This window comes from Gobius niger, assembly GCF_951799975.1.
Source record: "Gobius niger genome assembly, chromosome: 2".
Taxonomy (NCBI): Eukaryota; Metazoa; Chordata; class Actinopteri; order Gobiiformes; family Gobiidae; genus Gobius; species Gobius niger.
The window spans coordinates 46,196,322-46,213,698 of record NC_136853.1 but is presented as its reverse complement, the minus strand read 5'-3'; the positions used below and the strand labels follow the sequence as shown (position 1 = coordinate 46,213,698).

General features: G+C 41.8%; 1 protein-coding gene across 1 annotated transcript in view; it reads right to left on the bottom strand.

The window, feature by feature from the left end:
- cacna2d4a (calcium channel, voltage-dependent, alpha 2/delta subunit 4a) overlaps positions 1-17,377 on the bottom strand; it is a 305,750-nt gene that overhangs the window by 54,875 nt on the left and 233,498 nt on the right. The window lies entirely within an intron of this gene.

Here is a 17,377-nt window from a genome sequence, read left to right as displayed (position 1 = left end):
TCAGTAACACATTTTGTAATGATCATTTATAATCAGTAGGGTGCTTCCTCACACTATGTAAAAAAACAAAACATTTAAATCTGCTTTCCTCCAACCCAGCATTTGATGAAGATTCAGTAGCCAAAATATTAGCAAATTTAAAGAATATTTAGAACTTGCTCAATGCGAATAAATTGTTCAAAATACAAAAAAATGTTTTTTTTTTTTACTATTTTTATCAATGACCTGATAGAATGGGAAGTGACACAGTATTAGCGCTGTATTAGTCTGTAACTTTGCACACACATTAAGCAGAAAACTTTTGTGAACAGAGACTTAAAGTTGGCCTAGACCAGTGGTTCTCAACCTGGGGGTCGGGCCATTTGTTTTTTTCTTTGATTTTTAAGAACGATGTCGGCTAATGCTCCGATTTCTCACGGTGTGACCCGGGGCGGGGGGTCACGAACCCCTTTAACTGTTATAATGGGGGTTGCGGCTCCGAAGGGTTGAGAACCACTGGCCTAGACCATGTGTAGTTGAGCTTGTTTGGATTTAATTGAAAGTAATAAAAGTCTCTGAACCTTGGGTCGGCGCTATGTGACTTTCCAGAGGTAAAAAGTTCGATAGAGTTGAGCAAGTCCTAAATATCAATATTTTCAGCTAAAACGTTTTGTATCTACGACAAGCATCATGTAATGGAGGGTTGGAGAACACTGCCCTGAAACTTTCATTTTTTAGAAGCACCCTAATAATCAGCCATGGAAACGATGCCAATAAACAAATCACTTTGTCACAAAACCATCAGAGAGCGACTCATGCTTTGAATACACTTATATACACGTGTAACAAGTATATTCAAGATCCCTGGTTTAATGCGTCTGAATAGGTTGTGTTCACGTGACATCACAATATTCTAAAGAGCCTATAGATACAGACGGCATCGCGTCATAGAAGGGGGCGTGGCGTCGCCGAGGGGGAAAATAGAATCTTTAGAGAAATACAATTTTCCCTCTTTTTAGCCATTTTCTGGTGGAAACAGTAACAGCGATCGCTCGCAGAGCCGTGGGAGGATGTTTTGGTTAGGGGGCGCTGAGGGACAAAATGTACCCCCAAAATACTTTTCCTGTGCATAAATCCTATTGATTAACCTCTTAACTCCCGCCTGAACCGAGAGCATTTTCTCCAGTTCAGCTTTACCCAAATCCTGTAGGCCAGTGTAACGCCTCATTTGAAAGACCTACAAAACTAAATGGATCTTTTTCCTCACGTCAGATTTTCGTCAAATTACTCGCATTTTTTTGTCAAATTCTTATCTCTTTTTCGTGTCACTTTTTGTAAATTTTTCGTCCTTTTTTTTCCGCAATTTTCCGTCCAATTTTTCTCACTTTTTTGTAAATTTTTGTCCATTTTTGTCATTTTTTGTAAATTTTTTGTCACTTTTTCGTCAATGTTTTCGTCTCAGTTTTGTTGCTATTTTCACATCTTTTTCCAGAAGCTTTAGGATTGGGGTAAAGCTGGAGAAAATGTGCTCGGTTCAGGTGGGAGTTAAGGGGTTAATATTGCCTGCAGTTCACAAACTATCCACCAGGGGGTGCTGCAGCGCCCTCAGCACCCTGGGTTCCCACGGCCTTGATCGCTCGTATTGCCGCTCTATCTCCGCTCTATCTCCGCTCTGTCTCCGCCTCCTGTGCCTTGAAAGGGCATAAAGGCGGGAAGCCCCGCGCTCACGGGGGCGGAGCCTCCACAGAGCTTGATTGACAGGCTCTGGAGCCAGTCAATGCACCGAAAACGCTTCCAAATTTCGGGCTGATAAACAAAAACCAGCCTGGTTAAAAACATCTCACCTGCCCCAGCGTGGTCACCTGGGTCATAGCGAGTTTTAGAAAAAGAAAAACTCTTTGGAGCCATGAGGACCAAACAGAAGCGTGTTCCTCCCCCATTGGTCACGCCTCATTTGAAAGCTAAGACTTACTAAACTGATTTAAATGGGGCTTTTTGTCACATTTTTGTTGAGTTTTTGTTGAGTTTTTGTCACTTTTTTGTCACATTTTTGTTGAGTTTTTGTTGAGTTTTCATCACATTTTTGTCACATTTTTGTCACTTTTTTGTTACTTTTTTGTCACTTTTTTGTTGAGTTTTTGTTGAGTTTTTATCACATTTTTGTCACATTTTTGTCACTTTTTTATCACATTTTTGTCACATTTTTGTTGAACTTTTGTCATTTTTTGTTGAATTTTTGTCACTTTTTTGTCACTTTTTTGTCACATTTTTGTTGAATTTTTGTCACATTTTTGTTGAGTTTTTGTCACATTTTTGTTGAATTTTTGTCATTTTTTTGTTGAATTTTTGTCATTTTTTGTTGAATTTTTGTCATTTTTTGTTGAGTTTTTGTCACATTTTTGTTGAATTTTTGTCATTTTTTGTTGAGTTTTTGTCACATTTTTGTTGAATTTTTGTCATTTTTTGTTAAGTTTTTGTCACATTTTTTGTTGAATTTTTGTCATTTTTTTGTTGAGTTTTTGTCACATTTTTGTTGAATTTTTGTCATTTTTTGTTGAATTTTTGTCACATTTTTGTTGAATTTTTGTCATTTTTTGTTGAGTTTTTGTCACATTTTTGTTGAATTTTTGTCACATTTTTGTTGAATTTTTGTCATTTTTTGTTGAGTTTTTGTCACATTTTTGTTGAATTTTTGTCACATTTTTGTTGAATTTTTGTCATTTTTTGTTGAGTTTTTGTCATTTTTTTGTTGAATTTCTGTCATTTTTTTGTTGAATTTTTGTTGAATTTTTGTTGAATTTTTGTTGAGTTTTTGTCCCATTTTGTTGTTGTGTTTTCATCTCATTTTTGTCACTTCTTCAACCCTTTTTTCCCCCCCCTAAGAAGCTTCTATTATGTGGAGAAAATGTGCTCAGTTCAGGCGGGCGTTAAGAGATTAAAGTTATGAATCAAAACGGATCAAAACAAAACAAAACTCTGCAACGCGACGTGATGGGAAAACTCTGAAAGCGCTGAAGCAAACACAAACCTCATTATAAATATCTCCGAGACGCTGTCAGCTAAAATGAGATTAGAAAATTAGACTTCGACGCACATAAAAGTTTGAACGGAGGAGGAAATTCATCAGGATGAGTGGTCTTAAATTATGTTCGTAATTTCTTTTGTGGAGCCGGTTTTCGTCGCGCCTGCACTTTCCTGAGTTTTACTGGCCGGCGGAAACTGCTCCGTCATCGCCGTGTGAGTCCAGGGCCTTACGTTTGACGGATTAAACGCTTTGGGTAAAGAGATTGAAGCATCAGTCAAAAATCAGTGGACACATATTCCTATGGAGGACCGTAAACTTAATGTCCAAACAGCTGCTTTAAGTAAGGATTAAACAACGAGGAGCCGCATTAGACGGTTATAATGAACGATGCGGAGTCGAGAACATCACGACACAGTGTTGTTCCTCCTGCATTATAACGTCTAACGCGGCTCCTCGTTGTTTAATCCGCTTATACCAGGGTCCCACAAACCTAACATTTATAAAAATGACAAAAAATGACAAAAAAATGACAAAAAAATGACAAAAAATGACAAAAAAATGACAAAAAATGACAAAAAATGACAAAAAAATGACAAAAAATGACAAAAAATGACAAAAAAATGACAAAAAATGACAAAAAAAATACAAAAAAAAATACAAAAAAATACAAAAAAATACAAAAAAAATGACAAAAAATACAAAAAAATGACCAAAAAATTACAAAAAAAATACAAAAAAAACTACAAAAAAAATAAATAAATAAATAAAAAAAAATACAAAAAAAATACAAAAAAAAATACAAAAAATGACCAAAAACTTACAAAAAAATGAAAAAAAAAATACAAAAAAATACAAAAAAAATACAAAAAAATGACAAAAAATGACAAAAAAATGACAAAAAATGACAAAAAAATACAAAAAAATACAAAAAAAATACAAAAAAATGACAAAAAATGACAAAAAATAAAAAAAAATGACCAAAAACATACAAAAAAAATACAAAAAAATACAAAAAAATACAAATAAATGACAAAAAAAAAAAAAAAAATATGACCAAAAAAATACAAAAAAAATACTAAAAAATACAAAAAAAATGACAAAAAATGACAAAAAATACAAAAAAATGACCAAAAAAATGACAAAAAAATGACAAAAAAGCCTTAAGCGTTTCCAATAGAAATGTAAAGCTCATATGTTATTAACAGTAGCTAACCTAGCTGCTCACTCTCCTCTACAAACATTTAGCAAACACTAAATCCATCTCATACGTTCCTGTCAGTCACTAATTACGCCTTTATCTGACTCAGCTGTGTCAGGCGTTGCTACGGCGACGCCACAGCGGAGTGACATCCCAGTGATTTAACTACCGGACTACGTGTGCGGTTACACCAAAATAATGCACCAGCCAATCAGAATCCAGAGTCCACTATTCACCCAGACCGTGGTATAACTGCCTTTACGTCTCCTGGAGTTTGTTTTTTTCAGTGTAATAAAGCACATCGATGAACTGGCCGGTGTTTTTTGCAGATGTGGTGATTTCATGTTTCAGCAGCCGAGTCTCTTAAAACACAGTGGTGATAGAAGACCCGATGCTGCGAAATGAAAGAGGTGCCAGTGTTTAAAGGAGGTGTTAATGAGGCGATCAATTTCCCCAACGCCAAAAGACCCAATCTCACCAAATGGGAGCAGCTCGGCCCACAAGCTGCCCCCATCTGTCTGCACCATCCAGATCATGAAAGTCCTCTCACTGTGAGCAGTCCTCTCCCTTCTGTCAAAGGCCCATCACTCAAAACAACGGCCATGTCCATGACGCTCAAGTTATTTGGGCTTTTATTTCTTATTCAGGGGGGTCACTGCCTTAGAGGGGACAATATTGTACATGTTTTTAGTGGTGGGGGAAACAGATACAGGCACAGGGAGAAGTTATTCAGGGATAGTCCAAGGTAAGACTTGCTTAACTCCGTAAAGAGCAAGTTTAGTCCAGACTTTTAGACTTGGTTTAAGGTTAAGTTTAAACCTGATTTTGTCGTAGTTTAATCCATTATAGTCCTGCTCGTTTTTGATGACTAGGTAAGTTTTAAAAAGGATAAACAACGGGTGTCAAACATACGGCTCACGGGCTGAATCCGGCCCGCCAGATGATTTAATCTGGTCCCTGCCCTCTGGAGCAGTGTTTCCCAACCAGGGGTACGGGGAGTTAGTTTGAATTATGTTTTTCAGTCAATGGTTTGATTTTGTTGAGTGTTTTAGCTTAATTTTGAACATAACACACTGTTAAAAACCGTATACTATTAATTTAGTTGGTCACTTTGTAATAATATTGGCAAAATCCTCAAGGTAGGGGGTACTCAGAGTATAAATCCACGACTCAAGGGGTACGCGAGACAAAAAAAGGTTGGAAACCACTGCTCTAGAGCATCAATTCCAGAGTCTTTAGCCAATTCTTGTGCGGAGTTATGGATTTTTAAAGGAGCTATATCTGCTATTTTAGCCATTCTAAAGTTAAGTATAGGCATTTATATGATATATTGTACCTCTACCACTATGGAGCACTCATTTTTGTGATAAATATAAGTGTTTTCTGGAGGTATTTTTCAAACCCGGAAGACACAACGCTTCGATTCAGTTAACTCCGCCCCCTCTGTCCACACATACTTTACCGTAATATAAATAAACAGCAATAAGTGAAATTGCTTCACGATGCAGTTATACGGAGTTGACATCTGCAACACGTAAGGATTAAACAACTCGGAGCCGTGCATTTGACGGTTATAATGCACGACGCGGAGTCAAGAACACCACGACGCGCAGCGGAGTGGTGTTACTCCGCGAAGTGCATTATAACCGTCAAATGCACGGCTCCGAGTTGTTTAATCCGCTTATACCAGGGTCCCACAAACGTAACATTTATAATAAGTATTTGTTTCATTGACTAAAGTCACTAAATCTGCCAGACTACGGGACTATTTTGTGTGGGTTATTAGCCGGTCACTGAAGGCTGGTCTCAGAGCGAGTCATTCTCCGCAGCTATTACGAGGATCTTAGTCAGGCTCAACGACACAACATCAGCACAGAATCACAACACAACAGGACTAACCCGGAAACACTTTTCCCTGGAAGGAAACACCGATATGCGCCACTCGTGGGCACCAGTTATTTCACTTTTACGCTGTTTAAGCTGAAGCTAGCTAGCTAGCTCAACCAGCTCAACTGTTTATGGAAACAGCTGCGGTGGAGTCGCTCACACCTGGGCCCCCCCAACTCAAACTTTTATGTTTGACTTTACTAATCCAGACAAAGATGCTTCAATGCAGGATCATTTTATGTACGCCTGAAAATGATGAATAGCCTTAACCGTTTCCAATAGAAATGTAAAGCTCATATGTTATTAACAGTAGCTAACCTAGCTGCTCACTCTCCTCTACAAACATTTAGCAAACATTTTGTTTTGGCCAAAAACGTTGAAATGAAAAACAAAATCCATCTCATACGTTCCCGTCAGTCACTAATTACGTGTTTATCTGATTCAGCTGTGTCACGCGTTGCTATGGCGTCGCCACAGCGGAGTGACATCCCAGTGATTTAACTACCGGACTACGTGTGCGGTTATACCAAAATAATGCACCAGCCAATCACAATCCAGTATTCACCCAGACCATGGTATAAAGCTTCATAAATGGCTAACACACAAGCTAACACACATGCTAATATGCTAACACACATGCTAATATGCTAACACACAAGCTAACCCGCGTTTAGATACGAGCGATCGCGATGTCGTCACATCCGTTGGCCGGGGTAGGCATTTTACATTTTCATATTTGATACACATTTTATTAAAATCCTATAATCAGCAAAAACAGTCGTTCACCAGGAGAGGGCGGAGCCTCAGAGAGCAGGAGGGCGGAGCCTCAGAGAGCAGGATTCAGGAGGATTACTGAGAGCTGCGTGAATGAAGCCACAAACCACTCTGGGGGTGTTTTTGATAAGGAAATAGCAGAACAACATGGCTAAAAGCAACAAAAAGTCGATTTTGCAGGATATAGGACCTTTAAAGAATAACCAGAATGCTCATTCCAGCCACTAGGGGGCAGCTCAAACTTAAAAAGAGGAACGATTTCCACACGTGTCCAGCAGAGGGCACTGATATAATAAGAGATCAGGATACAAACAACACATCACAGCCATGTGGTAAATGGTCAGTCTGCCCCAGGGCGGCTGTGGCTTCGATAACAGCCATCACAGAGTGTGGTGTGAATGAATAATGACGACTGCACTTTGAGAAACTTGTGACACCGGCTTGTAAAGTGCAATACAAGTGTTTGATGAGGCCACAGTCCAGTCGGGGCTTTGACCAAATCACAGCTCATTATTATTATTCATTCATTGGACAAACGTTTTCGATACTGTAGTATTTTCATGTTTACATTTTATTTTGAGCTGAATTTCAGCCCATGACCCAGAATGAGTTTGACACCCGTGATTTAGACGAAATAAACTGTATTTCCAGACGGACGTTGAAGTTTTTGGTTGTTTCTGACATTTCTTGAGTAGTGAGACGTTTTCAGTCAAAATATAACAAAAAGTAATCGATGCTTGATGAGTAATTATAATCTAATGTAAATTTCTAGAGCACATTTGCAAGTTGAGCCAAAGGCATGCTGGGTAATGTGGGGAGTCGGGACGTTTCCCGGTGGGCCGAGGTGCTAAGTAATGGATAATGGACTCTCACAATGTGCGACAACAGGCCCGAAGGCTTTACCTGCAGTTTCAGACAGACATAACGTTACATAAACCTTTTTTATCACATCCATCAATCAAATAACGACTGAGGTGTTGAAATCGGAAAGAACTTTCATATTGAACTTCAGCGCTGAAGCATTTATATAAAAAAACTCCCGGGCCCCGACTTCAGCCTAAAGAGCTTCACAAACAATAAAACACATAATGAAAGACATCATTGTGAACAAGATACACTGTGTTAAAGCCTTTTAGATAAAGCTGGTCTGAAACAGCGGTTCTGTGTTTAAGCAGCCGTGTCTTGAAACAGTCGTGGCGATGGAAATGAAAGAGGTGCGTTTGCCAGCGTTTGAAGGAGGTGTTAATGAGGCGATCGATTCCCCCAACGCCAAACGACTCAATCTCACCAAATTGGAGCGGTTTGGTCCACAAGCTGCTCCAATCTGTCTGCGCAATTCAAATCACGAATCAATCATTTACCTTGTCTTAAAAGCCTCAGAAAAGGTACTTTAGCTGCTGACTTTAAAGAGCTGAGGGGACTGAAGAGGCTAATTACTCCAGAGCTTCTTCTCTTCCAGTTCATCCAGGGAATGTCCAAGAGAGGAAGATCTCCTGGTTCAAATATGAAGGAGCCAGACCATTTAGACACTTAAAACAATGAGCAACAGTTTAATCTGTATCTAAAACAAGTGAAAGTCTCTAATTACTAATGACTGGCAACACTGGCCCTGGCGTAGACCTGGTTTATCGTGGTTTAGTTTGTCGTTCTCATTAGTTTAGTATTAAGACCAGCTTTAATCGTAAATAAGACCAGGAAGAGGCTCGATAAAGTCCCAGATATTTGTCAGTTTAGCCCTGCTTTAGTCTGATTCCAAAGTTTAAACGTTGTACAAATGTAGTAGATTGTGTATAATTTACTGCCTGGGTCTGCAGTTTAATATAAACCTAAGTGATATGGTTCAAGACTTGTGTGAAGTTAGCCCCGCCCATAGTGAAGTTAGCCCCGCCCATAGTGTCCGATTCGCTTCAAAATGGTGTCATTCGTTTGTGCTTCGTTTGTGCACTTCGTTTGTGCCACTTCGTTTTTGAGGTATTGATTGGAATCCGTCCGCATCAATAATTGGTTTTCATGTTTCTTTATCTCTTATTATCCAATCCAATCCAATCCAACTTTATTTATAATGCACTTTAAAAACAACATAGTTGACCAAAGTGCAGAACACAACAGCAAAAGGTCACAGTAAAAATTAAGAGCACATAGGTAAAAAGAATACAAGGAATACAGGCAAAAAAGATAAAATACAAAAGATTCTTAACTCAATTAAAAGCTACAGTAAACAGATAAGTTTTAAGAGCCGACTTAAAAACAGAAAGTGACTCGGCCTGTCTAAGGTGCAAGGGCAGTGCATTCCACAATGACGGGCCTGCAACTGAAAAGGCACGATCGCCTCTCAGTTTCCTTTGAGACCTTGGGACGACTAACAAAGATTGGTCTCCCGACCTGAGGCTGCGAGCCGGAGTGTAAGGCTGAATAAGGTCGGACAGGTACGAAGGTGCGAGGCCGTGAAGGCATTTAAAAACAAATAAGAGGATTTTAAAGTCAATGCGGCTTCGGACAGGGAGCCAATGTAAGGACTTTAAAACAGGCGTTATGTGCTCACACTTTTTAGTGCCAGAGAGGAGGCGTCAGCAGCATTTTGGACAAGTTGAAGTCGGGCTAGGGAAGTTTGGTTTAGCCCAGTGTACAAAGCATTACAATAATCCAGGCGACTGGTGATAAAGGCGTGGATTAAAATCTCAAAGTGGTGCCGTGAAAGAACGGATTTTACTTTAGACAGTTGTCGAATCTGGAAGAAGCTACTTTTCACAACGGAGTTCACCTGAGCGTCAAGTTTAAGATCGGAGTCAAACCTCACACCAAGATCTGTGACAACAGGCTTCAGGTACTGAGACAGCGCCCCCACATCACCATGGGCAGAGGAAGCTCGACTCGGCCCAAACACGATGACCTCAGTCTTTTTATCATTTAAGAGAAGGAAGTTTAAAGACATCCATTTCTTAATTTCCTCAATACAATCTAAAAGCTGACATGCACTATAGGCATTATCTCTCTTTAGAGGCATGTAAATTTGTGTGTCGTCCGCATAGAGGTGGAAATCAATGCCACATTTTTTAAATATTGACCCAAGAGGGAGGAGATACAATGAAAAAAGGAGAGGCCCAAGAATCGATCCCTGAGGCACTCCACAAGTAAGACTGGATGCAGAGGACTCAGACGATCCAACACGAACACAGAACTTTCTATCAGTAAGATACGACTTGAACCATTCCAACGCGCTGCCTCGAATGCCAACACAATTTTCCAGACGCGACAAGAGGATGTGGTGGTCCACAGTGTCAAAGGCTGCAGTTAGGTCCAGCAGGACCAGAATGACATTGTGACCAGAGTCCGTAGCTACGAGGACATCATTAAAAACTCTTAGAAGGGCTGTCTCAGTGCTATGTCTGGATTTAAAGCCGGACTGGAACACCTCAAGAATGTCATGATCATCTAGGAACTCTTTCAGCTGGCAATAGACCACTTTTTCTAACATTTTCGAAATAAGTGGGAGCTTAGAGATGGGTCTAAAATTTGACAGGTCAGATGTGTCTAAGCCAGGCTTTTTAAGTAGCGGCTGTACCACAGCATGCTTAAAACCTTTCGGTACAACTCCACTTAAAAGGCTGCAATTTATAATTTCTAGCACGTGTTGAGCCACAGAAGAAAATATCTCTTTAAACAAACGTGGCGGAATAACATCATTTGGAGATCCAGAAGGCTTCATACTGCGAAGAATTTCTTCCAAAAAATTCAACGTGACAGGCTCAAATTGGTCAAGAATCACAGAGGAACTGACCACCATAGAAGGATCAGGTGAAGGAGGGCTAATTTGGGCCCTAGTGCTCTCCACTTTAGTAACAAAAAAGTTCAAAAATTCCTCACATAGTTCCACTGTAGGTTCAACACATGCTGACTGAGGGGCATTGATGACATTATTTATTGTTTTGAACAACACACGAGGGTTGTTGCGGTTTGACATGATTATGTCTGAAAAGTGACTCATTTTAGCTGTTTTTACAACTTTCTGATAAGAGCGCAGACTTTCTCTCAATATCTGGAAGGACACTTGAAGTTTGTCTTTTTTCCATCTGCGTTCAGCTTTTCTACATTCACTTCTAGCCGCACGTGTAACATCATTTAGCCAAGGCTCATTACAAGATTTGGAGCGCCTCATTTTCACTGGAGCCACAGAGTCCAAAATAGACTGACAAGTAGAATTAAAGCATTGCGAAAGTGCCTCCACATCAGCAATGGGACAATCAGGCATATTATTCACAATTTTAATAAATGCATCTGAGAACTTAGCAGCAGTGGTGGAGTTAACAATACGACAACGTCTCGTGAAAGTATTGGCCTTGGTCGAATGGCAAGATAGAGGGAGATCAAAAACAACAGGGCTGTGGTCAGAGAACGTTGCATCACAAACACTTAAATTGGAGACAGTAAACCCATGCGTTAAAACCAAATCAAGTGTGTGCCCGCGCTCTTGTGTGGGGCCAGAGACAGACTGTATAAGACTAAAGGAATCAATCAGGTTCACAAAGTCCTTCGTTAACTGTATATCTGTGCAACACACGTGGATATTAAAGTCACCCATGATCAGGACACGATCATATTTTGGCATAAGACTGGCTAAGAAGTCCGCAAAGTCTCCCAAAAAGTTTTTGTTGTATTTAGGTGGCCTGTAAATAACAGCGCACGCCATTGGCGAAACTGTGCCCAGTTCAAACAAGATCATCTCAAAGCTGGAGTAAGCTGTCATTGAGAGCTGTCTACAAACATATTTGTTTAGAAAGACGGTCGCTATGCCTCCCCCACGTCCCGTCAATCTAGGGGAATTGAAATAGCTACAGTCAGACGGTAAGAGCTCACGAAGAGCGCTAGACTCACCAACAGGAATCCAGGTCTCGGTGACGCATAAGAAATCCAACTCGTTCGACGTAAAGAAGTCCTTTAGAATGAAGGTTTTATTGGCTAGCGATCTAGCGTTCACGAGTGCTATCCTGGCTGGAGCAGGAAGCGGAGCCGCGGCGGGAGCCCGCTCCACGGGTTGCAAGTTGTGGAGATTCACGCCGCGGAAGGAGAGGCGAAATGGGGGATGACGATTCGGCCGCAGACTCCCGTCCAAGCCGACCACTGGAACAAGGCTGGAGGCGATGGGATCCAGAAAGCGCCAGGGAACAGTACGGCGATGTGACGAATCAGTAAATCCAAGAAATGCAGAGGGAGAGGTTCTGAGACGGGTCTTCAGCTTAACCAGCTTTCCACTGCGTTTCCCACGGTGTCTGCGCGCTCGGCGTAGAGGTGGAGCCGGTGGCACGAGCAGGTGAGTCGGTACACCAGAAAGAAGAGGGGGGCAAGACCTGCTGTTACCCCCTTCATTGCAGTCAAAATTCACCAAATAATTGAGCGGTGGTCGCAAATCAAGTAAGGTTTGGCGATCATACACCAGCTGACAGTTGACATCCAAGATGACAACAGACAAAAGTAGCAAAAATACAATCAGTGCTCGGACAGATAGGCAGCCGGCTACACACACTGGCGCCATCTTGGTCAATGATGGTCATACGGCTCTTCACAACGTAAGTAGAAGCTCCGTTGATTTGAATGGGATTTCCCAACGTTCTCCCGGTCATTATTTCCTGATAAAGGACGTCTGAGTTGGCGACACTATCTGTCCCGTCACTGAGAGAGAAGTCGGGGAATCGCTCGTGAAGTTATCGTGAGTCTGACTTTCAACTTACCCAGAGATTCACCACCATTCCTCCAACTGCGCCTTCAGCTAAGTAGCTAGGCTAGCTGCTAGCCTTGCTGCTTCTAGCCTAGCAAAACGTTGCCGAGCAACGTGCAAACTTTTGGGAACTATTTGTCGCGGAAGTCATTAAATAAACCTTTCGACCTTCAGAAAAGTGTACGAAGTTTATGTTCAGTTGCAAATGGCCGAATAATAAGCGGGATAATGTATAGAACGCTGGTCATTATCGGGAAAATAAGCACCTTCAGGGCGAAACAAGACCGGTTTGTCCTGTCGGTGCTTATTTTACCGATAATGACCAGCGTTCTATACATTATCCCTTACTTAAACTTCCGTCTTTTTCCTGATTTTCAGCAGTTTTAAACTTTTCCAAGACCCGAACCAAGGCCCGAACCACAACCCAGACTAAAACTAAGCAAAGACCAAGACCCAAACAAGACCAAGACCAAGACCTGAACAAATTACCAAACAAACGAAGAGCTAAACATTGACATTAGTTTGGAGTGAATCGGACACTATGGGGGGGCTGATCAGTTACCAATCAATGATCAATATCTCAAAAACAAAGTGAGCACAAACGCTCATTTTATGTGCACAAACGAAGCACAAACGAAGCACAAACGAAGCACAAACGAAGCACAAACGAATGACGCCATTTTGAAGCGAATCGGACACTATGGGCGGGGCTAACTTCACACAAGTTGCATACAGTTATATTTTTTCCCTCCCTTTGCTGATCTCAACTAATCAGAATCCTCCGTGCCATCACTTGGACCAATAAGACGAGCTTTCCTGTGAACGGCCCAATCGGATCCAAAGGAGGGGCTTCATTGTTTACTTTTCTCTCCCTATGTCCTCAGTATAGGGGGGAAATTGAGCACTCAGAAGAAACCTTTTTATTTTATCCTCATAAAACCAGGAAAGTCCCACTGAGAATCCTTTTCAGCGGCGCCCCGACCCCCATGGGCAGACCCTATTGTACATGTTTATAAGGGAAACAGGAGGAAAGCTTTGATTTTTGATGTGACCTTTATTTAACCAGGAAAGTCTCACCGTTCTGGCCCTTCAGGGATCCCATTGTCTGTTTTAGAGGAAGTGGAAACATGGCGGAAACCAACGCAGACACAGAAAAGCCACGTCTATGCCAGGAATGAGAAACAAAAGGTAAAACTGAAATGGCTGCGAACATGTCAAGGAAAAGAGAGCACTGTCTAGATACGATTTCCCCAAACCAGGAAATATCATCGATGTCCACATTATCCGACATTTCTGCAGGGGATTCGTACAAATTGCCAAAAATGCGTGAAACCTAAAATAACTGGAGCTCAGAGACGGCGGCCGCGGTGACCAGTGTGCTCGGCTCAGGGATTTGTGTCCCTCAGTTTGTCACCCGGAAATGGAGGGCATAAAGCCGCTGTAATTCTGTAATTTTCCAGTTGGTACGTCCACGTCCACACGCACACGAGGCCAAGGCGAGCAGGAACCTGACACTTCACATTAGCGTCACAGATCCAGTTCATTCCCGCGTGTATTTCGAGCAGTCTGTAGGAGAAAGCCAATTTCAGGAGTTCCCCGAGCCAAACCGGAGCGAGGACTTGGAATTAAACATGCTCGATAAGGGTGAGGTGTTTAAATGTTGCTTATATTATTGGTTTATTTGGTTGGGACGGTGCATGTTAACTCATTGACTGCCAGGCATTTTCAAATCAGAGAGCTCCCACTGCCAGAGGTTTTTCAGGATTTTTACTTTTTCAAGACCCATAGAACATTTTGGTCGAGGCCTATGTCAACACGAAACCCACCAAAAGAAAGATGAGACTCTCTTCTTTCATCTAAAAAAAAAGTTTGTTTGTACCTCTTTCCATTCTTTAGTAATCGTCCGTAGAACATAGGTGAAATCCCCCAAAATGCAGTTTTCTGACCAAAAAGCGGAGAAAACGAAAGAGCAATGCTGCCACCTGGTGACTCCATGAAATAACTTGTAGTTCTTTTACTGAGTCATTAGGTGGCAGCATTAGGCAGCACAACTAAGATTTTAACACCAGACACGCTCAAGGCCTTGCTGCAGCTGTTCCCATTGAAAAACCGAATTGACGTCTATGGAAGTCATTGGCAGTCAATGAGTTAGTGGACACACATGGGACACGTGCATGTAAAAACGCCCCGCTGTAGCAATGGGCTCATCTCCACCCGTTGTCTCTCACTCACAAATACACTCTCACTCGTCCTGGCCTTCCTTGTTCTGAGGCTTCGTGAGAAGTATGGGAGAGGTTTCCGGTAGGGATGTACCGATCCGATATTCAGTGTCGGTATCGGTAGCCGATCAGGCTTTTTTAGAGTATCGGAATTGATGAAAAGGGGGCTTCCCCTCTACAGGTCGGTGGGGAGTCCTTACCTCAAGTGGAGGAGTTCAAGTATCTCGGGGTCTTGTTCACGAGTGAGGGACGGATGGAGCGTGAGATCGATAGACGGATCGGTGCAGCGTCAGCAGTGATGCGGTCGCTGTATCGGTCTGTCGTGGTGAAGAGGGAGCTGAGTCTGAGGCAAAGCTCTCGATTTACCGATCGATCTACGTTCCCGCCCTCACCTATGGTCATGAGATTTGGGTCATGACCAAAAGGACAAGATCGCGAATACAAGCGGCCGAAATGAGTTTCCTTCGCAGGGTGTCTGGGGGGGAGGAGCTCAGTTACCCGGGAGGAGCTCGGAGTAGTCGCTGCTCCTTCACGTCGAAAGGAGCAGCTGAGGTGGCTCGGGCATCTGTTCCGGATGCCTCCTGGTCGCCTCCCGCGGGAGGTGTTCCAGGCATGTCCTAGTGGGACAAGGCCTCGTGGAAGGCCCAGGACACGGTGGTGGGACTATGTCTCCGAGCTGGCCTGGTGTCGCCTCGGGGTCCCCCCAGAACAGCTGGAGGAGGTGTGTGTGGACCGGGAAGTCTGGGCATCTCTGCTGAGACTGCTGCCCCCGCGACCCGGCCCCGGATAAAGCGGAAGAAAATGGATGGATGGATGGAATTGATCGGATTTGGTGACTGGACGGGTCCGATACAAGACGGCCGTGAATCTGCGGTCCTGGATCTGCAGCGATCCCAGAACCAGGCTGTTTAAATGCACACGCGGTGTTTCAAAACATGCCAACAGTGTGGTCGTTGAAAATTGACTTGAAATGAAGATATTTCGACATTTGCCTCTAACGTTAGTGTTCATACAGAGGAGAGAGGAGGAGTTATCTCAGAATCTAGAAAAAAGTCTGTGATTTTGATCAAAATTAGCCTGTGTTTAGCTTAGATTTCTCAGGGACTGTTTTTAATCACCTACAGAGACCTGAGAGTCTCACCTTTCAAACGAGCCATAGCCTGTGTCTGTAGTTATAACGCAGCCACGTGTTTGTGGCACCACATACACTCTGGTGCTACAAATATCATGAAAAACGGCCTGGATTGTTGATACTCTACAGATAAATCCCCCAAAAAACGTGGCACTCAATGTGTTCAGCGACTTTACTTCATTACTGACCAACTCTGTCAATACGACTCTATAGATACAGACGCATCTCTGGAACCGCCCATATATGGTCATGTTTGAAAACAGTTAAGGGGGAAAACAATCTAAACTTTCTCTAATTATTCAAAAACTACTTTAACAAACGCTGAATAATACATATAGTAGTAGAAAGAAACAAAGACATGGGGAGGAGCAAAGTGGTTCAACAGCCCATAAATACATAAAAACGGGGAATAGCATTGGGCTAATGCTAACGGTTAGCTAGCGCTTGCTATGACTGCAGTTTTTTCACTTCTACTGAACAATCTGCTGTGAGAAAATATCCACATGGGCCCGATTTACACCTGACTTTATTTATGTGATAAATAACTTCATATTCCACCAGAAAATGGCTAAAAAGAGGGAAAAATTGTGTTTCTCTAAAAATTCTATAGATACAGACGGCATCTCTGGAATCGCCCATATTTGGTCATGTTTGAAAACAGTTAAGGGAGAAAACAAGTTGAATAAAAATCTAAACTTTCTTAAATTATTCAAAAACTTCTTTAACAAACGCTGAATCATGAATATAGTTTTTACTAAACAAAGACACAAAGACATGGGGAGGAGCAAAGTGGTTCAACAGCCCATAAATACATGAATAATGGACAATGCTAACGGTTAGCTAGCACTTGCTACAACTGCCGTTTTTTCACTTCTACTGAACAATCTGCTGTGAGAAAATATCCACATGGGCCCGATTTACACCTGACTTTATTTATGTGATAAATAAGTTCATATTCCACCAGAAAATGGCTAAAAAGAGTGAACATCGTGTTTCTCTAAAGATTCTATTTTCCCCCTCGGCGAAGCCACGCCCCCTTCTATGACGAGATGCGTCTGTATCTATCGCATGGATGTTTATTCACAGCAGATTGTTCAGTAGAAGTGAAAAAAAAACAGCAGTTGTAGCAAGCGCTAGCTAACCGTTAGCATTAGCCCGATGCTAACATGTAGCATCAGGTTAGCATTCTCCGTTATTCATGTATTTATGGGCTGTTGAACCACTTTGCTCCTCTCCATGTCTTTGTATCTTTATTTAGTAGAAACTATATTCATAATTCAGCGTTTGTTAAAGTAGTTTTTGAATAATTAGAGAAAGTTTAGATTTTTTTCCAAATTGTTTTCCCCCTTTTTTCAAACATGACCATATATGGGCGACTCCATAGATGACTATATAGGACATTGCGCTCCCTTAAATGCAGCCTGTTTGCTCATCACGACCACTCGAATCA